This window comes from Agrilus planipennis, unplaced genomic scaffold, assembly GCF_000699045.2.
Source record: "Agrilus planipennis isolate EAB-ADULT unplaced genomic scaffold, Apla_2.0 scaffold98, whole genome shotgun sequence".
NCBI lineage: Eukaryota > Metazoa > Arthropoda > Insecta > Coleoptera > Buprestidae > Agrilus > Agrilus planipennis.
The window spans coordinates 710,098-727,143 of NW_020438866.1; the positions used below are offsets into that span (position 1 = coordinate 710,098).

The following is a 17,046-nucleotide window of genomic DNA, read 5'->3' on the forward strand; positions in this document are numbered from 1 at the left end:
ATAATACAAATTAATAATCGCCTAGGACAAACTGGAACACTCTTGACAATTTTTTACTAAATTTAAAGGGTTGCTTAATTACTGTGTAAAAGTTTTAAATTTTTTAAAAAAAAAAGCAAAACCATCCCAGTAACCAAGGGCCCCCCATATATCGATTAATCCGCAACCACCTACAACTTCCATATTACGCATGAACGCAACTGAAAGCTGTAGGTAGCTGAAGATGAACCGATAAAGAGCGTTAGCCTGGCCCAGCCGGATGATTAGTAATATACGACGTCTAGGCATATCTCTCCAGCTACTTCCTGAACCCTGCGTACACCTATGGCCACTCAGTGCACGGGCAGTACAATAACCTTCGAGATATAACCCTATTACCGTCTATGTAATCAACTAGCCGTTCTCTTATACCTCTCGCGCTGCTTCAATATGCTGTGAGAGCTAAGTTTTAAACAATTTTTTCTTCACAATTTTACAAATAATTCAACTTCTAGCCCTATAAACACTAATTAAATGATAAATCGAAGTTTTTTGTAGAACGATTTTTCTTTTATTACAAATAAAGCAGTGTAAAACAACTGAATTTAAATAAACACATTACCGCTATAAATGTCAAAAAATTATTATTAAAAATTTATGAATAATAACAACCTAAACGAGTTAAACAGTTTTTGATGCAAAACAACAAGATGCCTTTTGAATACGAAGTATTATTTGTGTTCTTTTGGGTAAAAAAATAATACGGATTTAATTAATTTTTGCTAAAATTATTTGGTATAGGTACCCCAAATAATTTAAAAGTATCGTGTATCTCAATAAGCCCCAAACCAGAATCAAAATGAAAATATTCAGTAAATCTACTTTAGTTATTCGTAAGATAATATACCAAAATTTTTGACACTGCGATACGGAATATTTCATGTATGACTAATTTTAAAACAAAGCCTTCCTTCAGCTTTTAAAAAGTTTCCGTTTGCTCTCAATAAACTAAAATTCATGAAAGGAAAAACAAATCAAAAGTGATAGGCAAATTTTGAGAATAAAAATTAAATCTTAATGACTCACCAAAAGGCAATTTTCACTGTTAATTTTTAATCACAAAAGCTGTAACATCCATAGCCTTATACTCATGTACACCTCCTTCTCGCTTGATAACAACACAATTATCTTTCTCATAACAGTTCAGCTGTTTACACGAAAATAAAATGTTTTTCATTGATCTTAATACATAATTCACTAGTCGAACCGACATAAACTCTTACATATTTTCGAAAATCTCTAATGCGGTAAATATTGTAAACGTGAACACACTGAAACCAACAACCAACGTCGAGTTATCGCGTAATTTTCCAGTCCACTACGTACATACGAGGGTGGATTGATAAGTTTCCGGCCTGACCAAGAAAAACAAGGTTTTTAAAATTTTTTTTTTTTTATTTCTCAACATAATCTCCTCCAAGGCTGATACATTTCTCATAGCGGTGTTCCAGTCTATTAATGCCATCTCTATAGACTGATTCGTCAAGCTCCTCAAAATAACCATTTACAGCTTCGATTACTTCTTCATTGTCCGCAAATCTCTTACCGCCAAGCCATTTTTTGAGATTAGGGAACAGAAAATAGTCACTCGGGGCTAGGTCTGGAGAGTAAGGAGGGTGCGGCATCAATTCAAACTTTAGATCGTTGATTTTAGCCGTCGCAACGATTGACGTGTGCGCTGGTGCGTTATCGTGATGAAACAAGATTTTTTTCTTCGCCAGATGAGGTCGTTTAATTTTCACCTCGTGGCTCAAACGTTGCAATAAGTCTGCGTAGTATTGACCAGTGATAGTATTACCCTTTGCAAGGTAATCAATGTATATAATACCTCTTGCATCCCAAAAAACAGTAGCCATAACCTTGTTCGCCGAAAAAATTGTTTTTGCCTTCTTTGGAGTTGGTTCCCCTGGTCCAATCCACTGTTTAGACTGTTCTTTGGTTTCAGGAGTGTAGTGGTGGACCCACGTTTCGTCAACGGTTACGAATCGACGCAAAAATTCGCTTGGATTACGCTTATACAATGACAAATTTGCGGTAGAAATGTTTTTTCGAATCAATTTTTGGTCGACTGTTAGCAAACGCGGCACCCATCTTGCACAGAGCTTTTCCATATGCAAATGTTGGTGCAAAATATGTTGCACACGTTCATATGACATCTTACAGGTCTCAGCTATCTCACGCACTTTCAATCTGCGGTCTCCCAGCACTATTTGATGAATTTTTTCGATCATATCTGGAGTTGTGACCTCAACGGGGCGTCCTGAGCGAGGCCCATCAGAGGTGCTCACACGACCCTTTTTAAACTCGGAAACCCACTGCTTAACGGTTGAATATGACGGGGAGGATGTCCCCAGTGTTGAGTCCATCTCTTTTTTAATTTCCTTCGGCGTTAACCCCTTCAAATAAAAGTATTTGATGACAGCACGATTTTCCTGCTTTTCCATTTTTACGAAAACCACAGAGGCGTCTTGTTCAGCGTGCTGTCAAACCTACACTAGCAAGGAGATCGGGCTGAAACTATAGCTACAAGCTATCCAAGGATGGTACTATAGAATGTCACCTCAAGGTAGGCCTAGTGGCGTCATCTCTTGGTTAGGCCGGAAACTTATCAATCCACCCTCGTACGTTGATAGCCACGGCAAGTAGAGGTGGAAAACTGCTGGCGTTATCGAAGAACCGAGACACGAAGAACATTCAATGCGGTAGAGAAACAAAAATAAAAAAAAAATTAATCTTATATATCTCGAAAATGCCTAAAGAAAATATAAATTTATTCAGATTTTCCAAAACTGTCTATTTTACTTTACGATTATTTAATGTAATTTAAACTTTGTGCTAAACAACACAGTTGTAACAATTGTTTTGCTTATTTTACGTTAGATTTAAAATTATTAATTAATATTATCGATAACTAATTCAATAAATGATTGATCGAAGAAATTTCAATATTTCAGGATAGATTTGACATTGAAAAGTTAGAATCGTTTGTCTTTTGCATTAATTACTACTGAATATCTAGTCTGAAAAGAGAATTAAATCTTTGGCAGTATACGAAAATATTAAAGAAATTAAAATTTTTAGGTTTAACCAGAATTTAAAAAATTTCATAATCTATCCTATAAAAGGCGTACAATATTAAAAGGAAATAAGAAATTAGTAAAACATGAATAAACAATTAGGTTATGACTAGTTTAAACTGCGAGGATTTGAAATTTATAAACTAGTTTGATCTAGGCAAAGTGGTCTTCCCTACAACTTTCGGATAAATCAGTTCGCCCTACGCAAACCTAATTTGATGGATAACAGTTAGGCCTCTTAACATTATAATAAGTTAAGCGATAAATGAAGAAGGAAGCATATGACATAGTATTACTACCGAACAACGAAAGAGGGCTGAAAGAAATGCTTCGATAATTTAATAAATGTATAAAAGAAAGAGAGCTTAAATTAAATACAGATCAGACAAGTCAAAAATTTTATCGGGAAAATCAAGAGGAAAAAATAAAAGATTAGAATATCACTGGGAAGGAAAAATAATCAAAGAAGTCAATAGGAATTAGGAATTGAACGCAATATTGTTATTTTGTAAATATTTATGACAGATTGAAGTCTATTTAATCCCTACAGTCTTTCAGCGTCTCTCACAATCTTTTACAGTCTCTCAGTTATTGCCTAGGTGTTTTATAGATCTCTCACAGTCTCTGTATGAGAGACTCTAACGATTAAAATTGTTAATTGAGAGATTCGAGTCTCTCACAGAGAGACCGAATGAATAAAACTAAAAAATTGAGAGACTCGAGTCTCTCGTTTAGAGACACTAAACAGTTTTTTTGACAGTCTCTAGACAGTCTCTCTCAGCGACACCAGAGAGACTCAATGAGAGACGGAGACTCGAGTCTCGCTTTCAGAGACTCTGAGAGACTGAACATTTTTATCTCGGGATGCCCCTGGTGATATGGTATAGTATATTATTCACAGAAAGTATTAGTTTTATACATTTCCTAGATTAATATCGAAATTTCTTCCAATTCCTAGGAAATGTATACATTTCCCAAGATATATGTGTATAAAAAAATCTTTGAAATAATATTTTGTACATTTCTTAAATGTCCTTCTAGATTTCATACATTTCCGGAAAAATATACATATGTATACAGGTAACATTAATACCATTTTCAAAGCTTGGGATTAAAATGGATACATCCTCTTCGGAGGCTATTCAGTATTTATTAAATCGTCCTGAAAGTAAAAACCGAACCGTGTCTGTTTGATTTGCAAATCCAAAAACACCTAAATGGATTACCTAAAGTAGTGTGCACTTTTCGCATGGGGTTTATTTGATGCCGTCGATCCCGTCTCATCGCGTCCCCTTTTTCCCTTGCACACTTTTCATAATCCACTTAGCAGTTTGTTGCTGTACTTTCTGTAAGCAAATGCCCGTGTAACGGCATTAACCGAATAGAGTCTATCAGAAGTTTGTGTCTTTGGAACTCGATTAGCATATACGCGCGTTGCGCCATGCCGGTTGGAACTGAAATTTTCGTTTCTGAGTTCGCAATCTATTTCATTAAACTACGAGCAGGAGAGACGAGTTAGTGAATGCTGAAGGTATAAAAAAGAAGCAACATCAAATTGGCATTGCAAATGAAATAAGTAAGGGTTCTTTTTTCGTGGAAATATAGCAGTTCTAAGAATAAAGGTGGGGAGCAAGGCATACATACATACACTCTTGTTATTGCAATTTAAAATTCATATAAAGATAATACGATTATCTAACAAAGAACAAAAGCACGAACAAATTCCATACGAAAATACCTATATTTGTTAGCATATGATTGAGTTGTGGTATTGAACTATTTAATACTTTCTATAATTTATTTAGATATTTTAGAAAGAATAAGAGAACAGAAAACTCTACGGAAGACAATAAGAAATAGGCGGTATAGGTTGATAGGACACCTCCTCAGGCATGGAGGGCTAGTCAGAGACATATTAGAGGCAGAAACGGGAATCAGGAGGGGTAGCGGTAGACCTAGATTAGATTACTGTTCGCATAGAGTTAAGGATATGGGTTGTTCTAGTTTTAGGGAAATGCGAAGATTAGCTCAGGATAAGAAAGAATGGAGGTGCGTGTCCAACCAGTCTTAGGACTGACGACTGTCTGATGATGATAGTTTATTTAGTTCTACAACATTTCTCTTAACTATCATCACCATAAGGTCGTCAGCCCTAAGACTGGTTGGACACACACCTCCATTCTTTCCTATCCTGAGCTAATCTTCGTATTTCCCTAGAACTAGAACAACCCACATTCTTAACCATTTGCGAACAGTAATTTAATTTAGGTCTACCTCTACTCCTCTTAACCCCTGTTACCGCCTCTAATACGTCTCTGACTAGACCTTCATACCTGAGGAGGTGTCCTACCAAACTATCTCGCCTATTTCGTATTGATTTCCATAGAGTCCTTTTTTCCTATTTTTTCTAATATCTCTTCATTTCTAACCTTCTCTATCCACGGTATCCTCAACATTCGCCCCATCATTTCAAAGGCTTGTAGCCTTATCATTTCCGCTGCTCCCATGTTTCACACCTGTATAGCGCCGCGCTCCAAACATACATCTTTAACAATCTTTTTAGAATTTATAAATTAACCGTTCGCGAGCTTAGAAGTGACTTCTTTTTATTGAAGGCGACTCCTCTGCTTTATATCCCAACTACTCCTTCCGTCCTGACTTTCCTCTAATTATTCGTCTTCTATCTTTCCCTACTTTTTTTCCCTTGCATACCAGTAATATGAATAAGCAAAGAATTTAAGCAGTTGAGAGTCGAAAGGTTTATATTACCTAAATATTCGTGTTCTATTGGCAGATCGCTTTTTCAACGATATTCCTGGAACACAAATAAAATAAAAAGAAAATGTTCATCCTGTTGGATGCATAGTGCACCCTCAAATAGAGCTTATCACAACGTTGAATATAATTTTCCCCTTTAGTGTGAATCTCATGTCGACGAATGAAGGGACGTAATTATGACAACTGGTTTCTGTATGATCCTTAATGCAGAGGAATTCTCTAAACATATACATTTAAAAAATTCTTTATTGAATTTGGAAAGTAACTGTTTGCTAGCATAAAGTGAATTCTTTTTGTTAACAGTGACTATAGACCGTATGTACGTATCTATTCAGCTAATGAAATATTTTTTATATAAAACTTCCGTTGTTTATGGATTAATTACCGTCGAAATAGAAAAGTTGTATGAGTAGTTTGAGCTTTCTATTGAAAGCTTTGTGTTTTTAAAAGTTTAGACATGTATTCTGTAAAAATTGAATATAACGCAGAACAACTTTAGTTTGTTAGAGATTTTACATCGACATCAAGATTAGAGTCCTCTTGGATTTAATTTTCATAATTTAAATGATATAATCAAAAATATTGCAATTAAAGTATTTATTTTAATATAAATTGCACTCGGTCAATTGTATTTTAACAAAGGTTCTGCATATTAATTTTGACAAAAATAGAACTGGCTGTTAGTTGTATAAATAAACTTTAACTAGAATGAATATGTCCGGGTTATTTAGTTCAACTTTCCTCTATTCAAGCGATGTGGTTTTGTAGAGATTTTCCATTTTGTTGCTAATTAGTTTAGAACTGAACAGCGACAACAAAATGAGAAAATTTTGGCTGCATGGCAACACAACCCGAAGTAATTGTTTTTCACAAACAAAACAAGTCATTATTTATATACATTTGTTTAATTAAAGCGGCAAGTTTTCACGAAATTGTATTTTCTTTTAACATTTGTTTTTTATTATTTCGTCGACAACATGCTTATATATTATCCCCTTAAGTCTCAAGGCATTTAGGGGTTAAACAATACAGCAATAATTGTCGAGTTCATTTGGAAAATAGTGAAACATATTAGTTGCGTTTTTTACTTTTCCTTCATTTCCTTCCCTTAATTTGGATATAAATAAGCAACTAATTTAAGCAGTTAAGGGTTGAAAGGTTTATATATCTGTATGAATTAATATCGGCACCGACGTAGCCTTGAAAAACCTTTTAGAGCGACCGAAACGTCGGTTTTGGTTCTACTCACAAATATAAACATTTCAACCTTTAATTGTTTATCTTTTTAAAAAGTAAGTGAAAGGTGTCTCTGCGCTAACACATTCATCACCATCATCATAAGGTCGTCAGTCCTAAGACTGGTTGGACACGCACCTCCACTCTTCCTTTTGCTAAACTAATTTTCGCATATCTATCTGTCTATTTCTAACTTCTCTTTGTTAGATGCTAATACTGCTAGATCATCTGCAAATCTAAGCATACTAATTTTTTGCCCCTGTAAATCTATCCCTACAGTTGTACTGTCTTTAATGATGTTGATCGCGTCTTCGATGTATAGATTAAAAAGTAGCGGTGGCAATGTGCATCCCTGTCTAATATTTACTTCTCTACGTTGCAGCCTCATCTCTATATCTGCCTGTTGCTCTTTATACAAACTAAGTATCACTCTTCTAACTTTGTAACTCATCCCTACATTTTCAAGTATATTTAACATCTTGTCCCATTTAACATTGTCAAAAGCTTTTTCTAAATCTACAAATCCTATGTACGCACTCTTTCCTTTCTCTATTGTTTTCTCTATTGTTACCCGTAAAGCTATAGGGTTGTCCGGAAAGTCATTTCGTTTTTTTTGTGGAAATGAAAGGCAGTTTTCGTATAATAAACAAATACTTTATTAAATTATATATTGACCGTTCTGGTCCAACACCTTTTGCCATCTTTCTGGTAGTAGCATAATTCCACGCTCATAAAATTTTTGGTCTTTGCTGGCAAAAAACTGATCGAGGAGGTTTTTGACCTCCTCATTTGAGGTGAAGGTTTTACCGTCTAAAAAATTTTGGAGTGACCGGAACAAATAATAATCCGATGGTGCCAGGTCTGGAGAATATGGTGGGTGTAGCATTGTATCCCATTCAAGCTGTAAAAGCTTTTGGCGAGTGACCAAACTTGTGTGAGGTCTCGCGTTGTCTTGGTGAAACACTACACCTTTCCTGTTGATTAGTTCTGACCTTTTCTGTTGAAGTGCATCATTCAGTTTGTCCAGCTGATGACAGTAGACTTCCGAATTAATCGTTGTGTTATCCGGTAAAAGCTCAAAAAAAACGATTCCTTTAAAATCCCACCAAACAGACAGCATCACCTTTTTTTGGTGAATATCGGCTTTGGAAATGGTTTGAGCCGGTTCATCTTTTTTGCTCCATGACCTCTTGCGTTTGACGTTGTTGTATACAACCCATTTTTCGTCCCCAGTGATGATGCGCTTCAAAAACGGATCATTTTCGTGACGTTTGAGAAGCGAATCGCAGACGTCAATGCGGCGACACAGATTTCTCTCTGTGAGAACATGGGGAACCCATACATCGAGCTTCGAGGATAATCCCAGGCCTTTCAAGTGGTCATAAACTGTTGAATTTGATAAATTTAACCTCAATCCGATCTCACGTGTTGTTATTCGCCGGTTCACATCAACTAATGCCTTTATCGCGTCTTTATCAGCTTCAACCGGCCTTCCCGAACGTGGTGCATCTTCGACATCAAAATTGCCGGATCGAAATTTAGCGAACCAGTTCTGGCACTGGCGTACTGTCAACACACCTTCTCCATACACATCAGTCAATTTCTTTCTGGCTTGAACAGCATTTTTACCCTTTCTGTAGTAAAACAGTAAGATATGTCGAAAATGCTGCTTATCGCTCTCCATATTTAAAAGGGCACCAACCAAAAACTACTGCGTAGAATTAATTGGAATTTTTCACACACAAGCCTTGCTATATGAGCTCTCAAAGCATATAAAAATTATACGGCTTAAATGTGAAGTTGGGTGCAAAAGAATACAATTAAATCCTCTGTCGGGAAAAAACGAAATGACTTTCCGAACAACCCGATAGAATGGCCTCTCGCGTTCCTCTATTTCTTCTACACACAAATTGATCTTCCCGTAACAGTTCTTCTGCACTTTTTTCCATCATCCTCTGTACAATTGTATGTAAGATTTTTGACGCATGGGATGCGAAGCTAATTGTTCCAAATGTCTCGTATCTATCCGCGCCTCTCTTTACATTCATCCAAAAATAAAATTCTAGGGACTATTTACTGTCATCATCCGAACGACGAAAGAAGATTCAGACTTCAACTGTCCTTTTAACCTGTTTAAAGCCACAACGGAAATTGTATTCATTAGGACACGTCGTTCTTGCTTCTGACCGTTATATTACCTCTCAACCTCGTCGGCTGGCTTTAATGCTGTAATATTACGTTTCCAGCTTTTGGGAAGGCTTCATCCAAAAAAGACATAAACGAGTCGAATTCTCCTGTATTCATGCGTACTGTGTGGTGGTCAGAATTCTCATTTTACGAGCATTTCTAATTTGGAAAGTTTTTTAAGGCCACATTTACAACCATCAGGATAACAATTACATAGTACATGCTCACGAGTAGAAGCAAACAAATAAACAAACAATGTAAATCGTAATGAGAGCTGTTTCAAAATTTTAATTAAAAGTGCAGTCAGAAAATGTTTCAGATATTAATTAATTATACTTATAGGTAGATGTAAAAAAGTTGTAACTTTTTGAAGTTAATTTAACAAAAAGTACCTGCAGTAATTTAAAGTGAGGTTTTTTAATGTTTTAGAAAATACTACAAATGGCGCGGTGAACGCCATCTGTAGCACGATGGTACATTTAATGTATTTTTTTTTACTTTTCATAATTTTCAAAAGAAAAGTGTATTATGTTGTTCTCGTTAAGTAATAGTTGGTGAATGTTTTTACACTATAGAACGTTCAATTGGTTTTTTATCTTATCAAAGAAAAAAATTGATGAAATCAAGTTTTCCACGCTAGGATCTTATCAGGATTAGATCATTTAATGTTGTACAGGGTAAATATAATTAAATTTTGATCAGGATTGAGTGTGTGGATAAACTTGATTGGCCAGAATTTAAATATCATCAGATGACTATCCAAGAGAAAATGGATTTTTCCTTCTTGTTAAATGTCAATTACAGTTTTCCCATTTTTTTATACGATGTCAGAAAAATTTTATCAATAAATCTACGGTTATCTTAAAGCTGACCTATTTTAATAATAAATTTGCAATCAGGTTTTGATAGGGTTCTTTGAATTTCCTTATTAGGTCCTAATTTTTATTCCCTTATCAGGTCCTTCTTGAAAAAAGCGCAACAGTCCTACTCATATCCACACAAGGTGGTCCTTATCAGGATCTTGTATGAATCGAGGTTATACCCTGTCAGGTCCATGATCATAATTTAATCTAGTCGGGTAATTTGCTAATGTCTTGAAATGACCCGGAACCTCCACCAAACATTAGCAACAAGTTAACATAAACGAATTTACGTTATAACATATTGTTTAAAGTTGCATTAAAGCTAAGTATTTGAAAGACAAGAAAAATATAATGAGAGGAAATAAATTTTAGCATATTTGTAACAGAAAACTTTACTGAGCGTCCATCTGTTTACAAAATGGGAGCGAAACACATGTCGCTCAGAAAGTTTATTGTAGTAGAGTTGGGAGTCTTTTTATTTTTTATTTATTTTCTTACCAGTTTCCTGTTCGCTATTTCGGGATATTAATGTTTGCTGCCTCTCAAAACAATTCCTATGAACATAAAAAAGTTAAGGGAATGTTGAAAAATTAATAATGTTTTTGAGTTAGAGATACTAAAGAGGTCAAGAAAATATTAACAAACTGCTGCGTTAACATTACTAAAAATCAATAAAAGGCTGAAATCGAATTATATATAGGTACGCTAATTTGTAATTATATTGGACTAGTTTCTACTTACTAAATCAACAATTTGTGAATTGCATAAGTTATAGTAACATATTTTACAATTAGAACCACCAAAAGCACATAATAATGAGTTGTTTAATAAGCATATTAAAATGGTTAAAACATGTCACTAGAAAGTATACAACCAACCATACACCCGAACATCTACCGACTTTTTCCAATTGTTTATTTCCTTCCTCTAAAATGCTAATTTTTAATTAAATATTCTGATTAAATGATAACATTCTAAAATTGAATATATGTTAGGATTAATAAGCAACCCTCCGAGGCACTATCGGCTGTTATGTTCCTCTAAAATCGTTTTTCTTTGAGTATTAATTCGTCAAAATATATTAAATGGCTTGATAAAATCGAATGAAATTTACGAAACGTTTTAAAAATTCTTTAGAAAATTCAAATCGGCCACCCTCATATTATNAGCGCAACAGTCCTACTCATATCCACACAAGGTGGTCCTTATCAGGATCTTGTATGAATCGAGGTTATACCCTGTCAGGTCCATGATCATAATTTAATCTAGTCGGGTAATTTGCTAATGTCTTGAAATGACCCGGAACCTCCACCAAACATTAGCAACAAGTTAACATAAACGAATTTACGTTATAACATATTGTTTAAAGTTGCATTAAAGCTAAGTATTTGAAAGACAAGAAAAATATAATGAGAGGAAATAAATTTTAGCATATTTGTAACAGAAAACTTTACTGAGCGTCCATCTGTTTACAAAATGGGAGCGAAACACATGTCGCTCAGAAAGTTTATTGTAGTAGAGTTGGGAGTCTTTTTATTTTTTATTTATTTTCTTACCAGTTTCCTGTTCGCTATTTCGGGATATTAATGTTTGCTGCCTCTCAAAACAATTCCTATGAACATAAAAAAGTTAAGGGAATGTTGAAAAATTAATAATGTTTTTGAGTTAGAGATACTAAAGAGGTCAAGAAAATATTAACAAACTGCTGCGTTAACATTACTAAAAATCAATAAAAGGCTGAAATCGAATTATATATAGGTACGCTAATTTGTAATTATATTGGACTAGTTTCTACTTACTAAATCAACAATTTGTGAATTGCATAAGTTATAGTAACATATTTTACAATTAGAACCACCAAAAGCACATAATAATGAGTTGTTTAATAAGCATATTAAAATGGTTAAAACATGTCACTAGAAAGTATACAACCAACCATACACCCGAACATCTACCGACTTTTTCCAATTGTTTATTTCCTTCCTCTAAAATGCTAATTTTTAATTAAATATTCTGATTAAATGATAACATTCTAAAATTGAATATATGTTAGGATTAATAAGCAACCCTCCGAGGCACTATCGGCTGTTATGTTCCTCTAAAATCGTTTTTCTTTGAGTATTAATTCGTCAAAATATATTAAATGGCTTGATAAAATCGAATGAAATTTACGAAACGTTTTAAAAATTCTTTAGAAAATTCAAATCGGCCACCCTCATATTATTTTACGCATCTTTCGGCTACTATTACTTGTTATCAACCGAAAAGAGACGTTTTTGATCATGGCCAATCGAGTGCAGCACAAACAGACCAAACAAATTTTCGCTAAACTTTTGCCGGTTAATTTAAAAGCATTTAGTATCTTGTTTATGGACTTGCTACACTACGCAAAGTATAAAGATTGAATAATCTGTTTTTCCCGTCGAAACTGCTGTACATACATAACTCGCGGATATTTCCGTGGAACCACTTAAATTTCCATTTATTTCCTTTAACATGTACGTCGGACAGATATAGGTGTATGAGTCGATATATACATGTACATTCACATGCCGCATAGAGTAAAGGCAGGTGCTAGTACGACTGGATGTCAGATTAATGTAATTGCATGGAGCAGCAGTGATAAACGCTCCTGCAATTGCAAGAATTATTGATCAGTAAATAAATCACACAAACAAGACATCTGTGTGTTTATTTATTTTGATCGAATTCGAAAAGAACGAACCGAATAATATTTCAACTTAGACTGGTATACGCAGTAACGTAGATATACTTGATTTTTGGTCCTTTTTTTTAATAGGAAAAATCAAACGAACGAACGTTCTTTAAACGATATGCTTATTCGAAATATTTCACCATAATATTATGAATCTTTTTCAAATTTTGATGTTCGTGTTATTTTTTGTTAGAATAACAGAAAGGTAATTGATGCACGGAGAAAACCATCGTAAAAATTACAATTTTCGATTGTAAATGACTGAATTTGCGGTAGAAATAGTAGAATTTATTAGGTAACTTGTAATAATCTCAATTTTGACATGTTTTTTTTTAAATTATTTCAAGTTTTTTAATTATTACAATTTATAAGAAGAAAGGCTTTCACGGCCGGAATCTATAGTAGAATGAAGATTCGGACTATGGGGCCGTGGTCTACGTGAACCATTCTGTCCAGGCGTTTGGCTGACATCCTCAGTAGTTCTTCGAGATATAATCTACGTTCACGTTGTTAACGTAGCACCACCACTGAGGATGTCAGCCGCAGTAGCTGACGAAACGTCTGGACAGAATAGTTCACTTAGACCACGGCCCTGTAGCTCGAATCTTCATTCTACTATTACAATTCAATTTGTAAAATCAACTAAAATACCTAGAAAATTTATTCCTGCTGGAATATAATTTTTACAAATTCGGGTCCAAATTGTAATTTTAATTATTTTCGTTTACGAAACAACGGGCTAGTGGGATAAATTGTAAATATCGCTTTAGTATTTAGATAAATTTTCCTTTTTCATTTTCTCCATCTGAGCTACTTTTAAACAAGTATGTAGGGTATTATTTTTTTCAATTTTACTAATTTCTGTTAAACCTTTGATTACGCTCAAACATTAATAATGTAAAATTCGAAAACAAAAGTGTTGTTGAACGGAAAACTGACGACTAACTACTGTTGACATTCTCAGTTGAATATGCGAAAACGGTTATTGGTAATAAGTATACATTTACCGTAATTATTCTCGTAAATGTTTGAAACTATTAACATACCTACTAACTACGCGCCCTTAGTGAAACAACGACGAACTTCTTTAACTAAGTATATGCATAATATGTGAATCAGGTCTTGGATATCGTTAATATCGTTTTCTTTTCATTCTCCAGTAAATAGTTTAGCGCAAGATTGTTGCGAAAAAGTTAAAAGAATAGCAGCAGCATAAAGTGTAAAAAGTGGTTCTAACTTTCGAGCGAATGATGTTAAAAACAAGTCCGAATCCATCCCAAAAGATCTAACGAAAGCGGTTCACGGAGAAGACAATTTTTCTCGCATCATCCGAAACGATCAAGGGGATACATTCCGTCCCGTCTATAGTTCGAAATGCTTTCGAAGATGTGGAGCAAAGGGTTACAATAGTATCACGGCCTAGCACGCCCAAATCGGCCCTATAACAATCCTGCGCATGCAGTAATGATTTTTGCCGGAACAGGGGCGCTCGTAGCGGGCGCCGCTTGAACTGCACAGTGTCCTTCTTGCGACGGGCGTCTATCATAGGTTAGTCATCAAGCGCGCGTGATTTCGCGACGTCGATCCAGGGGCGTCCACGTTAACGCGATGTAAGGTCGTAACATTTTGACGAAACACCATCATTATGTCGTCCAATTGACAAGGACTTAGCACTCATTATTTTTCGTATTGTTCTAAATAAAACTGCTTTCAAAGTCTGCATGTGGAGATTAAGTGTGGATTATCTTATGAACCTTAGTGACATTATAATAAACCAAACATTAATCCTGCTATTAGGGTAGTGAACCTGAACGTTTTCTATTCCTACTTTTCTACGTCCACTTCAATTAGATACTAAAAGATTGTCCCGCTAATTGTGCTCCAGTAAAGACTATTATTTTTTTTTGGGGAACTATTCTTGTTCTAGTATAACAATAGTTGTAATTGTCGACGTTGTTATGGTGTACCGATGCTGGAAATGATCGTTTTGTTTTGGTGTTTGAATGGTAACTGAATTGCAGGACTCTGCCGACGATTAATATAATGCGTATGGCGCTTCGTTAAATTGAATTGCAAATTGAAGGGTTTAATAGAACAGTTAAACAATCAAGGTAGAACTAGTGGATTCGTTATGAATGGATTAGTTAAATTGGCGGACGGCGAGGAGTAAACAAAAACCAGGTATGAGTTTTAATCAACCTATGAAAATTATTGTCATTATTTTGATGGTTATGCATAAATACGTGCATGCATATAAATCTCTGATGTAAATTCTTTCTCTCTTTTTATATTTTTATTACAAAGCAGTTATCGAAATGTTATTGGTAGTTAAAAAAGTACCTAATGCATACAAGAAATTTCTCTTGGAGAAAGAATGTGAACAAGAAAGTGCAAATTGTCTTTGCCATCTGTGAATGCAATTGTTTAACAATATTTACTATTTTTACCACACCTATGCATGTTAACCATCATCATTTTCCCACAAATAGTATGAGGTAATATCTTCAAGGCTTTCCTAGGTAGGTAACGTAAAAAATTTTAGATATTGTACTAAACTTCGTTTTTTAAGAGTGGAAAATCGGAAGTACACTTCTACTAGATAGAAAAAAATCATTTAATTTAGCGTCATTTGTAATTTAATACCTTCAGCGAATAATTCTTTAAGAGCTGCTCCAAGATTTTTGAAAATTTACATGTCTACTTCAAGCATATATAGCAAGTAGTTGATAAGTTTATGTAATATATACTCATATTCTGTTTGTTTTCATTGGGTCATCAAAAACGCCATTTACGCCAAGTATACGACTTCTTGAAATTAAATTCTAACGCTCACCGCTTTATTTTATGCTTATATGGAAGTTGACATTATATAGGGTGATTGTTTATGGTAGGTTTGCCGTAAAACTGTGTACGTATTTTTCACTAAAAAACTTCAACCATTCATTACACAAAGTGCGATAAGTGAACATAAACATTGGAATAGTTTAAAAGTACAGTTAAACTTGCTTTATTCGAATCTCCAGAATTCGAGTTTAGAAAAATATCTGCTTTACCGCCAAACTTTTTAATTTTCGTGGCGAGGAACCACTTCTACGTGCATATTACTGTTAGAATGATTATCGGCACTCCTTACTGACAATGAGAAACCGAAATAAGTCAGTAGTTATTCAAAATTAAAGCAAACAGGTAAATCTTATTTCAAAAGTTTAAGTTTATGAAAAAGGAATTCAGAGAAATAGACGTAGACCTAGACTAGATTATTGTTGGCAAATAATTAATGATATGGAATGTTCTACCATAGTTTTAGGGAAATGCGAAGATTAGCTCAGGATAGGAACGAGTGCAGGTGGTGCAGTCCATCCAGTATTAGAACCGTCGACCTTATGATGATGATAGTTAACAGAAATGTTGTATAACTGAATCAATTATCATCACCATCATCATCCTCGTAAGGTCGTCAGTCCTAAGACTGGTTGGACAGGCACCTCCACTTTTTCCTATTCTGAGCTAATCTTCGCACTTCCCTAAAACTAGAATAACTATTTGCGAACAGTAATCTAATCTTGCCCTACCTCTACCCTTCCTAACTTCCGTTTCTGCCTCTAATATGCTTCTGATTAGACCTTCTTACCACCGAGTGCCATACCCATTCGGGAGGACGCCGGTTCGATTCCGGGTCCTTCTGCCTTGGTCCAAGTTTTTCTATGGTTTCCTTGGATCACTTAGGCAAATGCTGAGGCAGTAATATTCCACAGATAAACTTTCATTCTCTTCTGTCTTCATTTCGTCCGTCTCATCTTTCTCACCCGAACCACCACCCACCCATTCCCACGATTCCTGAAAGNTAAACAATTCAGGAGGACAAAGCTGTTTACTATTATACCTGTTTTAAAGAAAAATGCAAATTTACTGGATACTGTCCGGAACTTGATATTTACGTAGTTTCATAATGTGCCGTTGCAACAATTTCCAGGGAATATCTAATTATAATTAATCTATATTAATTTAGTAGGTACCTACTAGGTATTATAACATTAATAGTTGATTTCAGGTTTGCAAATCTTTATTTTGTTGGTATCTATAATAAATGTAATCATTTAAAAGTTTCAATTCTGCATTTACTGTTTAATACATAGCGCACATTTGAATC

General features: G+C 34.7%; 1 long non-coding RNA gene across 3 annotated transcripts in view; it reads right to left on the reverse strand.

Moving 5' to 3' along the window:
• The window catches only part of LOC112904814, a 353,641-nt gene that overhangs the window by 2,144 nt on the left and 334,451 nt on the right, over nt 1-17,046 (reverse strand). The gene's annotated exons all lie outside the window — the stretch shown is intronic.